This window comes from Ranitomeya imitator, chromosome 8 (assembly GCF_032444005.1).
Source record: "Ranitomeya imitator isolate aRanImi1 chromosome 8, aRanImi1.pri, whole genome shotgun sequence".
Lineage (NCBI taxonomy): Eukaryota > Metazoa > Chordata > Amphibia > Anura > Dendrobatidae > Ranitomeya > Ranitomeya imitator.
In genome coordinates, this window is record NC_091289.1 from 62,155,688 (window position 1) to 62,176,471 (window position 20,784).

General features: G+C 46.3%; 1 long non-coding RNA gene across 6 annotated transcripts; it reads right to left on the minus strand.

The window, feature by feature from the left end:
- Nucleotides 1-8,872: 8,872 nt before the first annotated feature.
- Nucleotides 8,873-15,080, minus strand: LOC138647769 (uncharacterized). Of its 6 annotated transcripts, XR_011315035.1 has the most exons (6): nt 13,675-14,521; nt 13,194-13,288; nt 13,032-13,121; nt 11,845-12,773; nt 9,500-9,607; nt 8,873-9,036 (listed from the first exon to the last, which is right to left on the minus strand). It is a non-coding gene; the product is annotated as an uncharacterized lncRNA (long non-coding RNA). The 6 variants fall into 6 exon arrangements; XR_011315036.1 differs by adding an exon at nt 14,973-15,080 and having other exon boundaries at nt 13,032-14,046; XR_011315034.1 differs by having other exon boundaries at nt 13,032-13,288; nt 13,675-14,522.
- Between the last annotated feature and the right edge of the window lie 5,704 nt (nt 15,081-20,784).

Sequence of the window (20,784 nt, forward strand, 5' to 3'; positions counted from 1 at the left end):
TCCGTACGCTGATTGGTGCTCTGATGACGTCACGAGGGTTCCACGCCTCGCTTTCGATTTGCAACCTAATTGGTTGAGCAATTCCCTGTGGTCCCGGACGCGAGTATTGAATTCGCAGGTTGAATGTGTTGTGGGCGTGTCAGGGGAAGTGGCAGTCTCTGTGAGCTGCAGCGCTGATTGGTTCATCAGGGTCTTTGTGAGCTGCAGCGCTGATTGGTTCATCAGGGCATGGAAGGCGGTGCATTTAGGAGCGCGCTCTGTTCCTGAGACGACAGGCTTGCAATATGGAAGGAGCACTTTCAGGAGCGCGCATTTGGAGCGCGCATTTGTGCCGATGCCGAAGCGCAATTCCCGCATTTCTGCCGGCGCGCATTCAGGAGCGCGCATTTATGCCTTTCGGCGCGCATTTCGAATGTAAGGAAGCGCGCATTCAGGATCGGAGGATCTGTCACTAGTCTGCCTATAGTAATCTGTTGCGTTTATTCCCAGCGGATCCGTATTCTGCCTATAGTAATCTGTTGCGTTTATTCCCAGCGGATCCGTATTCTGCCTATAGTAATCTGTTGCGTTTATTCCCAGCGGATTCGTATTCTGCCTATAGTAATCTGTTGCGTTTATTCCCAGCGGATTCGTATTCTGCCTGTAGTAAGCTGTTGCGTTAATTCCCAGCGGATCCGTATTCTGCCTGTAATAATCTGTTGCGTTTATTCCCAGTGGATCCGTATTCTGCCTATAGTAATCTGTTGCGTTTATTCCCAGCGGATCCGTATTCTGCCTGTAATAATCTGTTGCGTTTATTCCCAGCGGATCCCTAGTCTGCCTATAGTAATCTGTTGCGTTTATTCCCAGCGGATCCGTATTCTGCCTGTAATAATCTGTTGCCTTTATTCCCAGTGGATCCCTAGTCTGCCTGTAATAATCTGTTGCGTTTATTCCCAGCGGATCCGTATTCTGCCTATAGTAATCTGTTGCCTTTATTCCCAGCGGATCCGTATTCTGCCTGTAATAATCTGTTGCGTTTATTCCCAGCGGATCCCTAGTCTGCCTATAGTAATCTGTTGCGTTTATTCCCAGCGGATCCGTATTCTGCCTGTAATAATCTGTTGCGTTTATTACCAGCGGATCCGTATTCTGCTTGTAATAATCTGTTGCGTTTATTCCCAGCGGATCCGTATTCTGCCTGTAATAATCTGTTGCGTTTATTCCCAGCGGATCCGTATTCTGCCTGTAATAATCTGTTGCGTTTATTCCCAGCGGATCCGTATTCTGCCTGTAGTAATCTGTTGCGTTTATTCCCAGCGGATCCGTATTCTGCCTGTAATAATCTGTTGCGTTTATTCCCAGCGGATCCGTATTCTGCCTGTAATAATCTGTTGCGTTTATTCCCAGCGGATCCGTATTCTGCCTGTAGTAATCTGTTGCGTTTATTCCCAGCGGATCCGTATTCTGCCTGTAATAATCTGTTGCGTTTATTCCCAGCGGATCCGTATTCTGCCTGTAATAATCTGTTGTGTTTATTCCCAGCGGATCCGTATTCTGCCTGTAGTAATCTGTTGCGTTTATTCCCAGCGGATCCGTATTCTGCTTGTAATAATCTGTTGCGTTTATTCCCAGCGGATTCGTATTCTGCCTGTAATAATCTGTTGTGTTTATTCCCAGCGGATCCGTATTCTGCCTGTAATAATCTGTTGCGTTTATTCCCAGTGGATCCGTATTCTGCCTACAGTAATCCGTTGCGTTTATTCCCAGCGGATCCGTATTCTGCTTGCAGTTATCTGTTGCGTTTATTCCCAGCGGATCCGTATTCTGCCTGTAGTAAGCTGTTGACTTTATTCCCAGCGGATCCGTATTCTGCCTGTAGTAATCTGTTGCGTTTATTCCCAGCGGATCCGTATTCTGCCTATAGTAATCTGTTGTGTTTATTCCCAGCGGATCTGTATTCTGCCTGTAATAATCTGTTGCGTTTATTCCCAGTGGATCCGTATTCTGCCTATAGTAATCCGTTGCGTTTATTCCCAGCGGATCCGTATTCTGCTTGCAGTTATCTGTTGCGTTTATTCCCAGCGGATCCGTATTCTGCCTGTAGTAAGCTGTTGACTTTATTCCCAGCGGATCCGTATTCTGCCTGTAATAATCTGTTTCGTTTATTCCCAGCGGATCCGTATTCTGCTTGTAGTAATCTGTTGCGTTTATTCCCAGCGGATCCGTATTCTGCCTGTAATAATCTGTTTCGTTTATTCCCAGCGGATCCGTATTCTGCCTGTAATAATCTGTTTCGTTTATTCCCAGCGGATCCGTATTCTGCCTGTAGTAATCTGTTGCGTTTATTCCCAGCGGATCCGTATTCTGCCTGTAGTAATCTGTTGCGTTTATTCCCAGCGGATCCGTATTCTGCCTGTAGTAATCTGTTGCGTTTATTCCCAGCGGATCCGTATTCTGCCTATAGTAATCTGTTGTGTTTATTCCCAGCGGATCTGTATTCTGCCTGTAATAATCTGTTGCGTTTATTCCCAGTGGATCCGTATTCTGCCTATAGTAATCCGTTGCGTTTATTCCCAGCGGATCCGTATTCTGCTTGCAGTTATCTGTTGCGTTTATTCCCAGCGGATCCGTATTCTGCCTGTAGTAAGCTGTTGACTTTATTCCCAGCGGATCCGTATTCTGCCTGTAATAATCTGTTTCGTTTATTCCCAGCGGATCCGTATTCTGCTTGTAGTAATCTGTTGCGTTTATTCCCAGCGGATCCGTATTCTGCCTGTAATAATCTGTTTCGTTTATTCCCAGCGGATCCGTATTCTGCCTGTAATAATCTGTTTCGTTTATTCCCAGCGGATCCGTATTCTGCCTGTAGTAATCTGTTGCGTTTATTCCCAGCGGATCCGTATTCTGCCTGTAGTAATCTGTTGCGTTTATTCCCAGCGGATCCGTATTCTGCTTGTAATAATCTGTTGCGTTTATTCCCAGCGGATTCGTATTCTGCCTGTAATAATCTGTTGTGTTTATTCCCAGCGGATCCGTATTCTGCCTGTAATAATCTGTTGCGTTTATTCCCAGTGGATCCGTATTCTGCCTATAGTAATCCGTTGCGTTTATTCCCAGCGGATCCGTATTCTGCTTGCAGTTATCTGTTGCGTTTATTCCCAGCGGATCCGTATTCTGCCTGTAGTAAGCTGTTGACTTTATTCCCAGCGGATCCGTATTCTGCCTGTAATAATCTGTTGCGTTTATTCCCAGCGGATCCGTATTCTGCTTGTAGTAATCTGTTGCGTTTATTCCCAGCGGATCCGTATTCTGCCTGTAGTAATCTGTTGCGTTTATTCCCAGCGGATCCGTATTCTGCCTATAGTAATCTGTTGTGTTTATTCCCAGCGGATCTGTATTCTGCCTGTAATAATCTGTTGCGTTTATTCCCAGTGGATCCGTATTCTGCCTATAGTAATCCGTTGCGTTTATTCCCAGCGGATCCGTATTCTGCTTGCAGTTATCTGTTGCGTTTATTCCCAGCGGATCCGTATTCTGCCTGTAGTAAGCTGTTGACTTTATTCCCAGCGGATCCGTATTCTGCCTGTAATAATCTGTTTCGTTTATTCCCAGCGGATCCGTATTCTGCTTGTAGTAATCTGTTGCGTTTATTCCCAGCGGATCCGTATTCTGCCTGTAATAATCTGTTTCGTTTATTCCCAGCGGATCCGTATTCTGCCTGTAGTAATCTGTTGCGTTTATTCCCAGCGGATCCGTATTCTGCCTATAGTAATCCGTTGCGTTTATTCCCAGCGGATCCGTATTCTGCTTGCAGTTATCTGTTGCGTTTATTCCCAGCGGATCCGTATTCTGCCTGTAGTAATCTGTTGTGTTTATTCCCAGCGGATCTGTATTCTGCCTGTAATAATCTGTTTCGTTTATTCCCAGCGGATCCGTATTCTGCCTGTAGTAATCTGTTGCGTTTATTCCCAGCGGATCCGTATTCTGCCTGTAGTAATCTGTTGAGTTTATTCCCAGCGGATCCGTATTCTGCCTATAGTAATCTGTTGTGTTTATTCCCAGCGGATCTGTATTCTGCCTGTAATAATCTGTTGCGTTTATTCCCAGTGGATCCGTATTCTGCCTATAGTAATCCGTTGCGTTTATTCCCAGCGGATCCGTATTCTGCTTGCAGTTATCTGTTGCGTTTATTCCCAGCGGATCCGTATTCTGCCTGTAGTAAGCTGTTGACTTTATTCCCAGCGGATCCGTATTCTGCCTGTAATAATCTGTTTCGTTTATTCCCAGCGGATCCGTATTCTGCTTGTAGTAATCTGTTGCGTTTATTCCCAGCGGATCCGTATTCTGCCTGTAATAATCTGTTTCGTTTATTCCCAGCGGATCCGTATTCTGCCTGTAATAATCTGTTTCGTTTATTCCCAGCGGATCCGTATTCTGCCTGTAGTAATCTGTTGCGTTTATTCCCAGCGGATCCGTATTCTGCCTGTAGTAATCTGTTGCGTTTATTCCCAGCGGATCCGTATTCTGCTTGCAGTTATCTGTTGCGTTTATTCCCAGCGGATCCGTATTCTGCCTGTAGTAATCTGTTGCCTTTATTCCCAGCGGATCCGTATTCTGCCTGTAGTAATCTGTTGCCTTTATTCCCAGCGGATCCGTAGTGCAGTAGTGCGGCCCTGCGCTTACTAACCCGATGTTTATCCTGGTTACCAGTGAAGACATCGCTGAATCGGCGTTACACACGCCGATTCAGCGATGTCTGCGGGAGATCCAGCGCCGAAATAAAGTTCTGGCCTTTCTGCTCCGACCAACGATGTCACAGCAGGATCCTGATCGCTGCTGCTTGTCACACTAAACGATATCGCTAGCCAGGACGCTGCAACATCCCGGATCGCTAGCGATATCATTGTTAAATTGTTCAGTGTGAAGGTACCTTAAGAGGAGAACTCAAACTCAAATACTACTTCAGAGGGAGATTGCAGATGAGGAACCCAGATAAGGTATTTAACCGTGGTGCAAAGACAAAGCGTGAGCACTACTGAAGAAGGTGCACGGGTAGCTTAGGTTCCCACACCATGTATATGCCTAAAGAGAACTCAGCACTCAACTTAGGATTATGGGATGAACTTCTGTTTATTCGTAGTTCCAAAAATAAATGTTTCGGTCCTGAAGACCTTCATCAGTTACGTACTAACGTAAGAAAAGATGGTGGGTGATGAACTGCGGTGAGTCCAAAGGAGGTCTTTTCTCTGTATTTAGAGTAGTAACCCCTTCTGGTCGGATCCGGGAACATCCGTGCTGGTTGAAGAGAAGCCAAGGATGACGCGGTGTCCACACGCCGTCACTCTAACTGACAAGCATTGGACACCACGTCATCCTTGTCTTCCCTTCAACCATCACGGATCTTCCCGGATCCGACCAGAAGGGGTCACTACTCTAAATACATGAGAGTGAAAAAGTTGGCGTGTGCACAGCCATAAAGAGGTGCCAGAGTAGGTTCCCACACCGTAGTATATAGAAAAAACTCAGCACTGAACTTAACGTAAGACAGGTGATTTAATGATGTCCACAAAATAACAAACATTTCGGTCCTACATCCAGACCTTCATCAGTTACTACCCGGTATGAACTAATTTAAGAAACATTTAATTCCACAGGGGTTACGTATCCAAATGTTCCCTTCCTTTCCCGTGATTGATGATATTTTTTCCTCCAAATGGCAGGAGGTTTGTACTAAAAATTCATTTCAATTTATGGAACTGCTCATTGATCTTAATAAATCGGTGTCTCTGTTGGAAACCGAAATTGATTGTCTTTACCTTGATTTTAAGAAGTTGGCTACTACGGAAGGTCTTACAGCTTTTAACAACATGATGGATAAAAATTCTGCAGCGTGGGAGACACAGATTAAAATCATTCAAGCTAAAAAAAAAATTCCATGACAGCACTGACTTCCAACGCAAACCAATCTATAGGTGGAGACGGCCATTTAACACAAATAGGAATCACAGATCCCCTTCGGTTTCTTCAGTTTCCTCTTCTGGGGAAGCATCAGACACTTCCCAACGATCTATGCAAACTCATTTTGGTAACTGGAATGAGCAAGTGGGACCAAAAGCCGTCTAATAATAAACGTGGACCCGCCAACGTACAGAAAATGGATACCCTTAAAGGGGAACCTGTCACCCTCCTCAGGCGTTTGTAACTAAAAGAGCCACCTTGTGCAGCACTAATGCTGCATTCTGACAAGGTGGCTTTTTAGTTACAAATGCCTGTACACGCTGAAATAAACACTTATAAAAAGTGCCACCACATACCCTGAATCCGTCCCGGGGCATTTATTATGAGCATGTCCTTAGTCCCGATGAGATTTCCCTGCCTTCTAACGGCTTAACATTTTCCCCCAGCATGCAATTTGATCCATTTCTGACCCTAAAGGACCTACATATGGTTGCACGGTCCCTCCTTTTTAAAAAATGGCACCATAGTGAAGATATTCAGCAGGCTTTCACTTTACCTGAGGAGCAATCTTGCCTTGCGCAGGCGTGTGCTACGGAGGACAGAGAATGAACTTCAATCCAATATTTCGGCCAGCATGCAGTGAGCAGGTAAGGAAAGGGTGAATCAAACACCCGAAAACCCCGCCCATATGACCCAAAACCAGCCCCGCCAAATTCAGGTGACAGGTTCCCTTTAAGGATGTAGTGATTAAACCGGTAGACAAGGGCGGGAATATTGTGATTTGGCCTTCTAACCTATATCTAGCCGAGGCTCATCGTATGCTTAGGGACCCTCTTTGCTATAAAAAAATTACTTAATCCCCTTATTTCTTACAAGGAGTAACTAATTAGAATCTTGTACAGGGCTATAAGTGGTGACGTTATAACTACAAAGGTACGGGACGTTTTCGTGGTTAAGGACCCCCTTATTCCAACATTGTATCTCCTCCCCAAGGTACATAAGAACCTGCAAAACCCTCCAGGTAGGCCAATAATCTCTGGGATGGGTGGGTTTACGGACTTGACTCGCTTCTCAAGCCCCTGGTGGAGAATATCCCGTCCTATCTGAAGGATACTTCAGATTTCATTATGAAAATTGAGCGGTGACATATGTATCCGTCACTTGCGCAGGCGCTGTTCGTGGCCTTGCAGACACAAACTGCTCCTGCAAGTGACACTGCCGCGGTGCCTTATGAGATTCAGGGGCAGCGGCCGGAAGTCCCAACTGCCGATTATATCCAGTATGTAGATTGGTCACACAGAGGACACAAGATCTTTCTGATCAAAATGTTTTGAAATGTAAAAATAATAATTTAGAAATAGTTTTTAATTCGGACACTTTGACAAAATAGGTGTGGTGTTGCTGAAGGGAGGGAAAAAATTTATTTCTGTGTGGCCTGTCTGCATGGAAATTCGACAGCCAATTCAGTAGCCAGCAAAGTGAATGGGATTGCATGAAATCTCATCCCCATGCCGCGAAATTTTTTTGTACAGAATCAATGCGGAATTTGACATTTGCGACACCACATGGTTGGGAGGGCTCTACAAAATGGCGGCTCCGCAGTGTCACACCCAGGAGCCGCCGTGTGCAGACGTTTATCTTGGCAAACATCCATGTTGCCGGGACACTGCTTCATGTGTGACCCGTCAGCAGCTTCACCGGGAGCCTCCACAAGTAATTACTTGTGGAGGCTCCCGGTGACGGTGGAGGCTGCGGCAGTCACCTGGCCCCTAAGTAGGGGCCAGGTAACTGCGGCATCCTCCACACACCTTGGAAACGCCAGTCAAAAAGGTGACAGCAGTGGGCGGGATGGGGGTGACACCATGATACTCTGACTCCTCACCTTCCCTTTAAAGCGGTTGTCCAGGACTTTAACGGCGCTAAGAAATAATTGTGTGGCGCCCCCAGCATCAGCAAATCTCCAGGGAACATGATTCGGGTCGGATTTTACTGATTTAAGGGCACAAAAATTCTAAGTTTGAAAACTGTAAAATTTAAATTTTTGCAAAATTTCTGGTTTGTTTCAGAAATAAACGCAAGTCATATCGAATAAATTTTACCACTATCATAAAGTATAATATGTCACGAAAAAACAGTGTCAGTATTAGCAGGATCCATTGAGGCTCCAGAGCTATAACCACAAAGGGACAGTGGTCAGAAATGTAAAAATTGCCTTGGTCAATAAGGGGTTAACATTGATAGCCCGTCTTTACCACTGGTTACACCTGCCATCTTGGCTGTTAGCTCTTCCCTGGTGTCAGCTGGAGCTGCTCAGTTAACGACACCCACAGCACAGCGGCGTCACCGGAGTCCAAGGTTGGGTACAGCACGTCTGTCAGCGGAGCTGTGCAGCGCAGGGACTGACAAGTTCCATCCAACAACTTAAAAGGCGGAGGTGCCAGTGTCGCACCCCCACAGATCACACACAGATGACATACTCTAATGAGAGACCATTAATGTCACGGTCATGGACAAACCCCTTTAAAAAGAGAACAGTTCAAGGGATGAAAGCTCATGCCCACCATGGTAGCGCCTCCAACGCTGCTGCAGCAGATCAGCACCGCATCGTCGGCCGTACCGATGACATCTGTACACAAGAGACCCGTGAGGACGAGGACCACGAGCTGCTCGTGTTTATATCGTGGCAGTTGTGAAAATGCAAGAACGGGGATGTTCAATTCACTGCTTGCAAGCAGCTACAAAGAGCCATTACTTATGCTCTGCCAGCTGGGCCCACCTTTATAACATAGTTCTAAAAAGTGGGACGGGCTAAGTGGGAGGGGTGGAGTCTGCTAGCGGTTTAATTAATTAAGCCATAAACTTGATGTAAATTATCTAATGCTGAGGACACGGCCCATTACCGAGAAACCAGCGACTCAGTATCGCAAAAACATAGAAAATATAAAATTTTATTATACAAAAATGACTAAATACAGATATAAAGGAGAAAACCATGGAGCACATAGCGGCGCTCGCTTCTCCAACGGAGCAGATGCGACGTGGAGTCTCCCAACTTCCGAAAATAGTAGTCGAGTTCTCACAGAGCTTCTCCCGCAGCTGTAAAGGAAATGGAGGAAGACATTAAAGGGAACCTGTCACCTGAATTTGGCGGGACTGGTTTTGGGTCATATGGGCGGAGTTTTCGGGTGTTTGATTCACCCTTTCCTTACCCGCTGGCTGCAATATTGGATTGAAGTTCATTCTCTGTCCTCCATAGTACACGCCTGCGCAAAGCAATCTTGCCTTGTGCAGGCGTGTACTATGGAGGACAGAGAATGAACTTCAATCCAATATTGCAGCCAGCGGGTAAGGAAAGGGTGAATCAAACACCTGAAAACTCCGCCCATATGACCCAAAACCAGTCCCGCCAAATTCAGGTGACAGAGTCCCTTTAATGGTGCACACATGGTCTGACCCCGGCTGCCATGGCTCTAATCCCTCACAGTTTCTGAGTGTGGCATTACGTCACCATGAATGACATCACCATTAGTCACGACGGCCATGTGATGTGAATTCTCACCATAAACGGTCAGGGAGTCCAGGCGCATGCGGAGGACAAGCTTTGGCTTTGCCGGTTCTCATCCTTAGGCTTCAGACCCATTTGTGATATAAAAAAAAGGTCAGATTTCTGGACAGAAAAAAAAGAAAGAAACATATGCGAGTGTCATGCGAGGTCAATGCGATTTTTTTATCGCAACATCCGTATGCAATGCGATTTGAACATGAGCTTTTACATACAGCAGTTCTCTGTCATTTACACATCATTTTAATACTACATATTTATCAAAACACATATGTATATATATATAAATATATATATGTGATAGATAGATAGAACAGCTGGCAATTCCTGTGCGCCTACAGTAAAATCACACTGACAGGTTACAATACAATAGATAGAATAGAAATATACACATAGTATAGGTGTGTGTGTATATACATATATAGTGCCCTGCGATAGTATTCGGCCCCCTGGAACTTTTCAACCTTTTTCCACATATCATGCTTCAAACATAAAGATACCAAATGTACATTTTTTGTGAAGAATCAACAACAAGTGGAACACAATTGTGAAGTTGAACGAAATTTATTGGTTATTAACAATTTTTCTGGAAATTCAAAAACTGAAAAGTGGGGCGTGCAATATTATTCGGCCCCTTTACTTTCAGTGCAGAAGTTCATTGTGGATCTCTGAATGATCCAATGTCGTCCTAAATGCCTAATGATGATAAATATAATCCACCTGTGTGTAATCAAGTCTCCATATAAATGCGCCTGCTCTGTGATAGTCTCAGATAGTCATCAGTCATCATCATGAAGACCAAGGAACACAACAGGCAGATCCGTGATACTGTTGTGTATTAATCCTTTAAGGCTGCTTTCACACTAGCATCGTACAACGCACGTCGCAACGCGTAGTTTTGGAGAAAAAACGCATCCTGCAAAGTTGCCCGCAGGATGCGTTTTTTCTCCATAGGCTTGCATTAGCGACACATTGCCACACGTCGCATCCGTCTTGCGACGGATGCGTCGGCACAAAAAACGTTACATGTAACATTTTTTTGTGCGTCGTGTGCGCCATTTCCGACCGCGCATGCACGGCCGGAACTCTGCCCCCTCCTCCCCGAACATTACAATGGGGCAGCGGATGCGTTGGAAAAACTGCATCCGCTGCCCTAGTGCTTCTATTTCACAGTATGCGTTGGTACGACGCCCATCCTGTCAGCTTCTGTAATGATTATGCAGAAGCCGTCAATTGAATTACCAGCTTTTCTGCTATCTATCTATGAAATAGTAAGATATATATATATATATATATACACACACACACACATACATACATATTCTATGTATATAGATATCTACGGTATTCTATTCTAACCTGTCAGTGTGATTTTCCTGTACACCGCACATGAATTACCAGCTTTTCAAAGGACACCGGTGCGTAAAATAATCGGAGAGCACTCGCATGGTGCGTTTTTTTTTTTAATCAGTCCTATTTAGGATGAGAAAAATCTCGCTAATGAGATGTCCCCTATTGAATAGCATTGGTCCGAGTGCAATCTGATTTTTTTATCGGATTGCACTCGTCTGTTTCTCGCACAAATGGGTATGAAGCCTTACATGTAAATCATCCCAGCAGCACAGACTTAGGGTACCGTCACACTAAGCGACGCTGCAGCGATACTGACAACGATGTCGATCGCTGCAGCGTCGCTGTTTGGTCGCTGGAGAGCTGTCACACAGACAGCTCTCCAGCGACCAACGATCCCGAGGTCCCCAGTAACCAGGGTAAACATCGGGTTACTAAGCACAGGGCCGCGCTTAGTAACCCGATGTTTACCATGGTTACCAGCGTAAACGTTAAAAAAAAACAAACACTACATACTTACCTTCAGCTGTCTGTCCTCCGCCGCTCTGCTTTACTCTGCACTGTCAGCGCCGGTCAGCCGGAAAGCAGAGCGGTGACGTCACCGCTCTGCTTGCCGTCTGACCGGCGCTCACAGCCAGTGCAGAGAAGCACAGCGCCGGGGGACAGACACGGAAGGTAAGTATGTAGTGTTTGTTTTTTGTATGTTTACGCTGGTAACCAGGGTAAACATCGGGTTACTAAGCGTGGCCCTGCGCTTACTAACCCGATATTTACCCTGGTTACCAGTGAAGACATCGCTGGATCGGCGTCACACACGCCGATCCAGCGATGTCAGCGGGAGATCCAGCGACGAAATAAAGTGCTGGACTTTCCTCAGCGACCAACGATCTCCCAGCAGGGGCCTGATCGTTGGTCGCTGTCACACAACGATTTCCTTAACGATATCGTTGCTACGTCACAAAAAACAACAATATCGTTAAGTGTGACGGTACCTTTAGAATGGGGTCTCCTGTGGCATCCGGTAAGTATGGCGGCAGAATGTGCAGCGACTCATGGAGGACAAGTCCTATAATTGGAGCATATACCAAGCCCTCCGAACACCAGATGCATGTGTGACGGTGACTGCGGCTCTTTCCTCGTGGTTTAGCCGACTGTTATTTTCTTCCAGCGCTTGCAGAAGGTGATCAATGGACGAATACAGCAGCTAAACCAAAGGAGACAAGGCGGACACTCGTGAGAAGTATACTGGATCGCAAAGAATAAAAATGTATAACAGAAGTTTCTAGACGGAGAAGTTTATCAATCTGGATCATGCAAACTAAATTGCTCTGGTTATGTGGGGTAAATAAAAGGGACTTTCTTATCTCACTCACTGATGGGAACATGTCAAGTGTTCAGAGTTACAGACACATCGGCCGGAGCTCATCCACTTACAGAAATGGCATTGCACGACCAGCTCAGACATTTCCACAGCTCCGACCAGAGCATAGACGGAGTTCGTTCACGGCTTGGACCCCAATATAAGTCTAAGGGTTGAAGCTACGGATATGGGTGTGCTGCGCCGGTTCTGTGACTCTTAATGAAGAGTTTGGTAAATGGCGTATTATAGCGTCCTGCAATAAATGGTGCTGTAATAAAAAAAATGGCGCTGTAATAATAAATGGCAAACACTTGTGCTGACTGACAGATTTTACCGTGAACGCCTGAGACGAGAATCCACCCCAGGACAGGAGCACCCCTGTAACTAGACATTTCTTTCCCACTGCCCCCGACACCGGCTGCACAATCCAGGAGTATTCGGGCCGTATAAGCCGCAGACAGGTCAGACACACCAGGTACGCATTCACTTGCTTCTGAAGACCTTTAATGGTTCGGACCTCTCTGCTGAGATGCATCCTGTACACAAACATCACGGTGCCGGCTGAGGAAGGAGACAACGACATTCAGCAGAGACAGAAATCAAAAGAGGAATGGAGAGATCACTAGAGGGGACAATCTCAAATATGACGGATAACTACCTGACCCCCGAGTGTGCCTCCCCCGCCCCCGTGTGCAAAGACAAATGGAGGGGCTTCACATAATGTCCAGGAGGAATGTACAGTACTAAAATTAGCGGCTCCAGAATTTGTAATACAATCTCTTACTAGAGATAAGATCAGAAGAGTAAAACCCCCGATACCTTTCGGATAGTTGTGCCGATGAATATGGAAAGCATATTATGGGTCAGCAGATCTGCGGCTCGAGCCCGAGCTTCAATGATGCTCACAACCTGAGGGAGACACAGCAGCGATATACAGCCGGCTCGGTAAGAAGACGATGGCTCCGGCCGGGCGACGCTCACCTCACTGTAAATTCACGTAAGGGAATTCCACAGGTTCATGGAGCTGTGAACGTTCACACAGGATGATGACCAGCTGCCGAAGGCAATCCAGCTGTCTGCAAAAAGGGGGGACGTGGGATGAGGAAACAACCAGCCCCTAATATTCCAGCACTCCTGACCGCAGCGTGTAACTGGGCACCTACTCTGGCTAAGTGATGGTTAAAGGGAACCTGTCACGTCGTTTTCGCCCTAGGCTTCTTTCACACTTCCGTCTTCCAAATCTGCACAGGATCCGTCAAGAAGTTGAAATGACGGATCCTGTGCAGATTGTGGAAAACGTGTGCACTGGGCCCGTTTTCCTGACAGACCCGTCGAGGCTATGTGCACATGTTGTGTATGCGTCTTCGCAGCAGTTTCCCGCTGCGAAAACGCATACATAACACAACACAACCCAGGTGAAAAAAAGAAAATAATAAAACAAAAAAGATTGCAATATTCTTACCTTCCGGCGTCCCGTGCAGCGTTACCGATGCTCCCGGCAGCTAGCGTTGCCAGTAATGCATTGCGGCAATAACCCAGAAGACCTAGCGGTAATGCTGTAGATAAGCCTCCGATCAAACCTGAAATAGAGGAGAAACAAGATTATACTCACCCGGGAGGGGGGGGGCTGTCCCGTTCGATGGGCATCGCGGTCCAGAGCCTCCCATCTTCATACGATGACGTCCTCTTCCTTGCTTCGTGTCGCGTCTCCTGCGCAGCCGTACTGATCTGCCCTGTTGAGGGCACAGCAAAGTACTGCAGGCGCAGGGCCTCGCTGACTTTTCCAGGCACCTGCGCACTGCTGTAATTTACTGTGCACTGCACTACGGATCCGCTGGGAATAAAGGCAACAGATTACTACAGGCAGAATACGGATCCGCTGGTAATAAACACAACAGATTACTATAGGCAGAATACGGATCCGCTGGGAATATACGCAACAGATTACTACAGGCAGAATACGGATCCGCTGGGAATAAAGGCAACAGATTACTACAGGCAGAATACGGATCCGCTGGGAATATACGCAACAGATTACTACAGGCAGAATACGCATCCGCTGGGAATAAAGGCAACAGATTACTACAGGCAGAATACGGATCCGCTGGGAATAAACGCAACAGATTACTACAAGCAGAATACGGATCCGCTGGGAATAAACGCAACAGATTATTACAGGCAGAATACGGATCCGCTGGGAATAAACGCAACAGATTATTACAGGCAGAATACGGATCCGCTGGGAATAAACGCAACAGATAACTGCAAGCAGAATACGGATCCGCTGGGAATAAACGCAACAGATTACTACAGGCAGAATACGGATCCGCTGGGAATAAACGCAACAGATTACTACAGGCAGAATACGGATCCGCTGGGAATAAACGCAACAGATTACTACAAGCAGAATACGGATCCGCTGGGAATAAACGCAACAGATTATTACAGGCAGAATACGGATCCGCTGGGAATAAACGCAACGGATTACTATAGGCAGAATACGGATCCACTGGGAATAAACACAACAGATTATTACAGGCAGAATACGGATCCGCTGGGAATAAACACAACAGATTATTACAGGCAGAATACGGATCCGCTGGGAATAAACGCAACAGATTACTACAGGCAGAATACGGATCCGCTGGGAATAAACGCAACAGATTACTACAGGCAGAATACGGATCCACTGGGAATAAACGCAACAGATTACTATAGGCAGACTAGTGATCCTCCGATCCTGAAAGCGCGCTTCCTTACATTCGAAATGCGCGCCGAAAGGCATAAATGCGCGCTCCTGAATGCGCGCCGGCAGAAATGCGGGAATTGCGCTTCGGCACAAATGCGCGCTCCTGAAAGTGCTCCTTCCATATTGCAAGCCTGTCATCTCAGGAACAGAGCGCGCTCCTAAATGCACCGCCTTCCATGCCCTGATGAACCAATCAGCGCTGCAGCTCACAAAGACCCTGATGAACCAATCAGCGCCGCAGCTCACAGAGACTGCCACTTCCCCTGACACGCCCACAACACATTCAACCTGCGAATTCAATACTCGCGTCCCGGACGGAGAAACGGTTATTACTTGTAACTTCCGCTTTTGTGAACTAAATGGTCTGTGACTGTGTCTCCGGCGTTCAGACTGTGCGTTTCGTTTGTGTTGTTGTGTGGATGGCGGCACTGACCTGTGTGAGGAGATGCGCCTGGGGCGCCCCGTGCTCCCGGATGCTGCGATTTACACTTGATGGTTTTATTTTTGCAACATCTAAATATAACAGTACTAACAGGAATGAGATGTAGCCTTCACCTTTCCTGTCCGCTTTTTACTGCAGTGCAGACCTGTATTGCACAAGGTGTTAGGTAACGTTCACATTTGCGTTGTTGGGCGCAGCGTCGTCGACGCACCCAACAACGCAATACACAACGCTGCGTTTTTTGTTGCATGCGTTGACATAAACTAGTAATGTTCCTGAGTTTTGGCGCAGGGAAAACGCTACAAGTAGCGTCCTCCGCGCCCTGTCTGGTGCGTCAAACTGACGCATGCGTTGTAAAACGCATACCAGCGCATGTCCATGCGCCCCCCATGTTAAAGACAGGGACGTATGTGTCGGTATGCATCGACGACGCTGCGCCCAACAGCGCAAATGTGAACGTAGCCTGACTGGGCGGCTTTAGAACTTATCATAAATGGTAAAAAGCTATTTGTAAAAGAAAGAAACTTGGTAATTCGCTCATTATTTAAAATGTAGTCATTGCAAATATTAATTGATACGTTTATGCTGAATAATAAGGTACACAGACTTTCTAATTCTATTGTTTACTGCTCATTGCCTAGGTTACCGACCACCTCTGCAGTCTATCAGTAGTGGCCAATCTTCTGCAAAGAGCAGGTTGCTTGCAAGCTCTTCTACAGAGAGGATCCAGCCATCTCCCATGGTCTGCTGGCAGCATCACAATGCAAACAATTCAGGGCAAGGTTCGATGATGCTGCTGGTCCGAACTGTCAATCAATCGGGAGCACACCACCCCCAGGAAGCTGGGAGGCAGGGGAACAGCTGGGCAAACTCCTTATACTATACACAACTTTGCTTCTGGTAACACCATATGTACTAACATGATGGGCGAGATAAAAATTGTAACAATTTACAATTATTGCAGGCAGACGCCGACCGTGGCACCTGCTCTGCAGCATTATCACGTTTAGTGTCCTAGCAATAACTGTTCTTGATGTTGAGCAAGAACAAAAAAAAAATCAATTTGAAAATGGCGTCCTCCATGCCTGCGCGCTAGCAGCTATCAGTGTGTATAGAGATCCGACGGCTGCTACTGCGCAGGCACGGGTGGCGCCATCTTGGAGGAAGACATGTTTTTTTCTCCAGAAAGATGTCGCAACAGGGCCTGCACAATAGCAGCTATCGGATCTCTATACACACCGGTAGCTGCTACTGCGCAGTGATTGCTAGGCAGGGCCGGTTTTAGGCAAAGTGGGGCCCCTAGGCAAAAGTTTAAAATGGGGCCCCAAATGCTGACATATTGCACATCACACAGAAGCATTTCTGTTGTAGTTACATGCGCTGTGTTCAGGCCGCTAAACGAGTGTGATCGACAATATTGAAGTCGTTCACTTGTTTCCCGACCTCTTTACAGCAACTGAGAAAGAATGATGGGAAAAGAACAATCACTATTAGATCAATCTGTCCCCATACAGTATCATGTTAATCTGTGTAGATTTTTCAAATAAACGACTTTATTCTTGCCCTGTCTTTAACATTACAACCAGGGCAGGGCTGGCCATCTGGCAAATGCCAGAAGGGCCTGTCTGGTTGTGGGCTGCCTTGTCTGCTATGTTGTTAACAGAATCAGTGTTCTCTCTCTCTGTTCAGTAATCATTTATATGCAATGGTTGATCTCTAATTTTTGTATTGGAGTGGTGCCCGCTTTTCTTTCTCTCTATAACAGAATCAGTGTTGTCAAGACACCCATACTGTTAAGAGTTGTGACGGAGCACAAAGTCGCTGACTCGGTCACTTATCTCAACAGGCCACGGGTATCATTAGAAATATTGGTTTTGTAGTAAATGTTGCTTTCTTCAATCCAGGGAAATATTAGTAATATATTCCTATCTGATGCTCTGGGGCAGGGATGGCATGGGCCTGTGCGATTTTAAATGCCAGGGCTCAATTTCAGTCCCAGTCCGTACCTGATTACAACTATTGATTAGTAATGGATAGGTTCTTATAGACGCCTCCCCATTACTAAGCCGTGGGTTTGATGTCACCTGAAAGGTGACATCAACCCTACAGATATTACCCCACTTGCCACCGCTACAGGGCAAGTGGGAAGAGCTGGGCAAAGCACCAGAAAAGGCTTATCTAATAGATGCGCCTTTTCTGGGCAGCAGTGGGCTGCTTTTTTAGGCTGGGGGGGCCTATATCAATGGCCTTTTACCAGTTTGAAATAGCAGCCCTCAGCTGTGAGCTTTAGCAAGGCTGGTTGTTAAAAATGGGGGGACCCCATGCCATTTTTTTAAATTATTTATTTAAATAATTAAAAAAACAGTGTGGGAACCCCTCTATTCTTGTTAAACAGGCTTGCAGAAGCTGACAGCAGAGGGTTGCAGCCACCAGCTGTGAGTTTAGTCGGTTGGTTAATAAAATAGGGGCGAACCCACGTCGCGTTTTTCATTTATTATTTATTTATTTTATTTAGTGTCAGTTATTAGCGGCAGCAGGTGTCAGAAGATGGGGGTAACAGTCCCAAAAGCCACCACCTGCTGTCATTCGGACTTTAATATAACGCTCATCATTCTCCTTTGCTCGCCGGCAGAGCAAGGGAGAATGATGACAGCCGGCTTCAGCACTAGCCGCCGGGGAACAGCGCTTACTGAAACGCTTCTTCCCCGGCGGCAGTCCGTGTGGTACTGATGTGGCACACGGGTGGCACATGGTTGCCACACATAGTACACACACGGACACGGATACCTTTGGTACCGGAAGTATACGGACGTGTGAAACCGGCCTGACACACGGTCTGGTCCGATGGCCATCCTTTTTCTTTTCACTGCAACTCCTCAATCTCTGCCACTACCGTCCTCCTGGCTTGATTGATGTGGATGATGAGTCCTATGTCATCCCAAGCTCACCACAAATGTTGTACCTGAGCAGTAGAAGTGCAGGCGCTCTATGCTTCGTTGTACTGAAGGCAGAGCAAAGGGCCCCGTTCTGTGCATGCACTGACACAACTTCATTTCTGGGTTAATGGGTTTGCTCTGCCCTTAGTAGTGTTCAGCATGGAGTGCCTGCACAGGCCTCAGCTTCTACTGCACTGGGACAAGATTTGTGGAGATCTGTGGTGGATGATGTAGGACAAGTTCCACATCAATCAAACCAGGAGAATGGCAGCTGCAGGGAGTGAACAAGTGCTGAAAACAGAAAAAAGACGCCCATCGGACCATGCCATATGTCAGAAGTATAAAGTATTTTGGGGCATTAGCCGGCTTAGATACAGATCGATGGACTGCGGTAATAGCGTAGTTAAGGGTCGTGGCTTTAGTTTAAATTGGGAAAACCCTATTGCATGCTATGAGTATGGACCATCCGTGGGTCTCCTGACCTGAACACAACAGGCTCTTAAACATACATTAGGCTGTCAAGGAACCACGGGTGGTTCACAATGAAACAATCATGCTTGATTCTGGCCTAAGTGTATGTGTACACAACGTCCTATAGACGGAGGTGTAAATTCTTCAGGAAAACGATGGTGTTTTTTTCCTGAAGTACCTTTTGTGACGTCTACTTGGACGTACTTTCTGGTGGTTTTGTCGCCGCCATCTTTCTTTTTTTACTTTCTATATATAAAATAGTGATGTTCCAAACTTAAAACCACCAGAAGAATGGACAGGGCATTTCTTGTAGCCACTTCATGGCTTTCGATGCCTGAAGCGGTTAAACGATGGACCATATGTGCCGCAAGTCGTTTTCACATTGCTGGGAACATGTTCATTCTTTTTGGTATTTTTTAGTGCTTTTTCATAAAAGCCTGAAAAAGAAAACGTGTGCATAAACCCTATGGCTGTGTTCCCACCACGAGTTTTTGACACTGAATATTTTTCCTGTGTCAAAAACACAGCATGTAACAAGTCCAGCAAACTGCATGGGATTTATAGAGATCTCATGCCCAATGCGCTTTGTTTTCTATGCAGCATAAGTTGATGTGCGGTGCCTTTTTGAAATTCACAACATGTCGGTCTCTCTTGTGGGCATGATGCTGAGTTTAAGGTGCAGATATTGTCCATAGAATCACATTAGAGGTGGAAAATCAACAGGGAAAAAAAATACATGTGGGTTTTTAGTGTATTTCTGCAGTGGGCTAAAAATGCATATAATCTACACATGACAGTCAATAAAGTTTTGTCAAAGCCAAATACCAGGAAGTATCAAAAACAAACCAACTTTATTTAAACACAATAAAAAAACACACAAGTAGCTTAATTTACATAATAGGTGTAGAAAATCTGCGACATTAAAAACTCCCTAAATACTCACTGTGGGACATAGCCTAAGGCCACGATCACACACAGTATTTAGTTAGTATTTTTCAGATGACGAGGCACCAGAAGGTAAGCGATACGCCAGGTACCGCTGACCTGGACCGCTCTCCCGTGAGTGGAACGACTCATCTCCGATGAGGGCCATTGTGGCTTCTGGGGGAAGCTGCCTCCTCCCATTTGGCTGCAGGTGTTTTAAATGAGCAGACAAAATGGTCGCTTCCTCTAACATTATGTGCAGAGTGAAGCAAAGAGAGAGGTAAGTGTCATATCAGATAGTGAAGGTTTTATTTATGTCACAATGGGGGACGGGAAAAATATTTCCAATATTCAAGTGTTGACCCCAAAGCATGCTGAAGGAAGATGTGCCAAATTTATGAGACAGCGTCAGGAGAGCGGACGACCACTCCGAGGACTGTGATGTGATCCTTGCACGCATAACATGGCTGCCTGTCTGAGCCCTAAGGTCGGGGTCACATTGGCGAGTGCAATGCGAGAAACTCGCGCATCAATACCCAGCACTGCCAACTGGAGCGTGCGGCTGCATGTATTTCCCATTTTTTTCAGGACATTGTACGGTATAGGAGCTAGCGTTACTGAGCCGGCATTCGCTCACAGCTCCACACACACTGCCGTACACTACAAGCTCACTATTATTACTGAGCTGGCAGTCGCCCGCAGCGTCACACACACTGCCGTACACTACAAGCTCACTATTATTACTGAGCTGGCAGTCGCCCGCAGCGTCACACACACTGCCGTACACTACAAGCTCACTATTATTACTGAGTCAGCTGTCCCCGCAGCTCCGCACACACTGCCGTACACTACAAGCTCACTATTATTACTGAGTCGGCAATCCTCGCAGATCCGCACACACTGCCGTACACTACAAGCTCACTATTATTACCGAGCCGGCAGTCCCCGCAGCTCCACACACACCGCCGTACACTACAAGCTCACTATTATTTCTGAGCCGGCAATCCCCGCAGCACTGCACACACTGCCGCACACTACAAGCTCACTATA